Genomic DNA, 3,187 nt, shown 5'->3' with positions numbered 1-3,187 from the left:
ATCTTCATAGTTTCTGTTGAACCGACTTGCTCGTTGTAATGGAACATCGCAACATGAAACTCGTTCCAGGACTCCAATGAAGCGAGCAATGCTTCTCGCTACTGGTTTTAGTTCAATTCTGCATCGACCTGCCTCTGTCTGTGATCCAATTATTAACTAAAACTGGATTGATAATTTAAGGGATCCGTCCAAACTGCCAGTCTGGGGTTAGTGCTGCTTTTCTGTATTTACTAAAACAAAAATTATGGACCGTACAACACCTCACCTTCCGATTGGGCACTTTACAGCCTTCCGGACTCAACATTGAGTTCAATAACTTCAGAGTGCGAACTCTCCCCTCCATCTTCACCCCATTTCCATTCATTTTATCTTATTTCATTTTTTAAAATTTATTTTAATTTCCTCCGTCATTTCATTCAGCCACTTTTTAATAAAATCTTGCTTTCCATCTGGCGCGTTGCAGTGGGGGGCGGAATTTTACAGCCTTGCTCGAGAGAGACCAGAAAATCCCGCCCGAGGTCAACGGACATTTCTATTGTCCGCCCCTCGCCCGCTGTGACTCCATGGCGGGCGGGCCGGTAGAATTCGGGCACCACCACTCTCTGCATGAAAAACTTCCCCCGCACATCTCCCTTAAACTTTCCCCCTCTCACCTTGAACCTGTGCCCCCTTGTAATTGTTATCAAACCAGGCTCATTTAAGACAAGACCATTTTTTAAATTAAGACGAAATTGTCGCTGGTTCAAATCTTTGATGAGGCTCTTTGGATTAACCATTAACAACTGCTGTGTATTGAGATGATTCACACATTCCTCCGACCCTCAGTGCCGTTGCTTCAGAGAAAGCCAAATGTTTATTGCAATGTAATGGCTGTGAGTTTAATCGCGGGGGCCAGCACACGCTGCTGCTTTAATGGTTGATATTACATCAGTCTTTTACATCATGTCTTGCGGTCCTTTATTACATCAGCTCACCAGGATAATTTATATTAAAATAAAAGAAAACCACTCACAGACTGTAGAAGAAACAACATCGATGATAAAGGTATCCCTGCTCTCTCTCTCTCTCGCATTATGGACTCACCGAATTTAGAGAATAATGTTATCATTTTGTACAATTATGTTCTTAAATAATAGCCCAAGCGGGAGGAAGGATAGCAGATTGGATGAATAATCCAGAGTAGTAATGGCTTTAGACACATTGAGAAATGAGTGTGCTTTCCAGGTAGTCCAAGATTCGTTTTTGGAACTTTGGAACACAAAACGTAGCAATATTACCCTGATACATATTATTGGACCTGCCAAAATGCTACACAATTTGAAGTTACCCCCCCCCCAATGTTCGCTTCCAGTCTCCGTGTGGTTATAATCTTCAGTTCTTTTTTGCGTTTTAAAATCATCTTTAAAAAAATGTTTCCCCAATTCTTACAGCGACGAGTATTTGTTTTCCCTAAACGTGTCTTCTTTTCAACACACGGAGTTTTTTTTATTTTGGGAAGGTGAGATTTGAAACAGCTTTCTGATGTTCCCAGTGAACCTTTAGCAAGTTTGAGTGTCACCACTGACCATTAACAATTGTGGACATCGATTGTGGAACCCGGTGGCGGATAGTTTGTTCCCCAGGTACAGGAGAATTGTCGGCCTCAGTAACTGTTTCCAGTCGGTGCATATTTTCAGGCGTTGTTACCCTGCGGGGAAGGAGATTAAAGTCAAGTTGAAACTAACTCGAAATGAAGAAAAGACCATGTGAACCCAGGCCTTAGGCGAAGTATTTGAGAAATAAAAACATATTTTCTGTTTGCAAGGGACAATTCTTTGGAAAAAGAAACAGTTTTGTTCGGGAATTATTTATGCTAGTATATCCCCCGAAACATTGCTCTTTGTATCAACTACAGACCATGCTGTATTTAAAGTAAAGTAAAGCTTATTTATTCATCACAAGTAAGGCTTACATTAACACTACAATGAAGTTACTGTGAAATTCCCCTAGTCGCCACACTCCGGCGCCTGTTTGGGTCAATGCACCTAACTATCGCTTCTCGGCCTTTTGGCTAAGATCAAGTGTAGTATCGGATCTGCACTTGGTTGAGGTCATGAGGTTACGCTGAGGCTTCATATGTTTCATATGAAGCAATTTTTAAAAGCGGCATCTCGGCCTTTTGGCTAAGATGCAAATGAGCTCACGTCTTGGAGGAGGATCCTCCCCCTTCTCCAATCAGCTTGACTCATGTAGATCAGGCCCAGGACAGGGTGGTTTAGTCGCCCGCCCTGTCTTGTCAGCCTGGATCGGAAATGTCTCAACTTGTTGAGACTCTGAATTGGATTTGATTTGATTGAATTGGAAAAGTATTAAAAAAAAACACGTCTCTCAGAATGTGGGAGGAAACCGGAGCACCCGAGGAAACCCATGCAGACACGGGGAGAACGTGCAGACTCCACACAGACAGTGACCTGAGGCTGGAATTGAACCCAGGACCCTGGCACTGTGAGGCAGCAGTGCTAATCACTGTGCCACCGTGCCACCCACATTTAGTTCTATATTCTGTTCAAGACATGTGTGACCGGGCCAGCCCTTATTGCCAGAATCTTCTTAAGGTGTTGGTGAGGCATTTTCTTAAACTGCTGCAGCCCTTGTGGTCATGAAATGCATCTTTGTTTAAATAGGTCTGTTCCTTTAAGCCACACCCACTCTGAATTGTGGTGAATTATCTGTTGTGTGTTATGTTTGTTAATTGCCAGTTTGTCAGTCAATCCCACCATCAGAAAATTAATGACTTCCTTTTGATTACGGCGGCACGGTAGCACAGTGGTTAGCACTGCTGCTTCACAGCTCCAGGGTCCCGGGTTCGATGCTCGGGTCACTGTCTGTGTGGAGTTTGCACATTCTCCTCGTGTCTGCGTGGGTTTCCTCCGGGTGCTCCGGTTTCCTCCCACAGTCCAAAGATGTGCGGGTTAGGTTGATTGGCCAGGTTAAAAATTGCCCCTTAGAGTCCTGGGATATGTAGGTTAGAGGGATTAGCAGGTAAATATGTGGGGGTAGGGCCTGGGTGGGATTGTGGTCGGTGCAGACTCGATGGGCCGAATGGCCTCCTTCTGCACTGTAGGTTTTCTATGATTATTTTGCACACCTTTGATACCTTGAACTGTGCAATTTGAACTGAAATAGGCAAAAGACTTTCTGAGCTGGT

General features: G+C 43.9%; 1 pseudogene; it reads left to right on the top strand.

The window, feature by feature from the left end:
• Positions 1–2,030: 2,030 nt before the first annotated feature.
• Positions 2,031–2,160, top strand: LOC144509595 (U2 spliceosomal RNA; annotated as a pseudogene).
• The last annotated feature ends 1,027 nt before the right edge of the window (positions 2,161–3,187 follow it).

This window comes from Mustelus asterias, chromosome 21, assembly GCF_964213995.1.
Source record: "Mustelus asterias chromosome 21, sMusAst1.hap1.1, whole genome shotgun sequence".
NCBI classification, from domain to species: Eukaryota; Metazoa; Chordata; class Chondrichthyes; order Carcharhiniformes; family Triakidae; genus Mustelus; species Mustelus asterias.
Note: the sequence above shows the minus strand (reverse complement) of the source record. Positions and strands in the feature narration are given on the sequence as shown.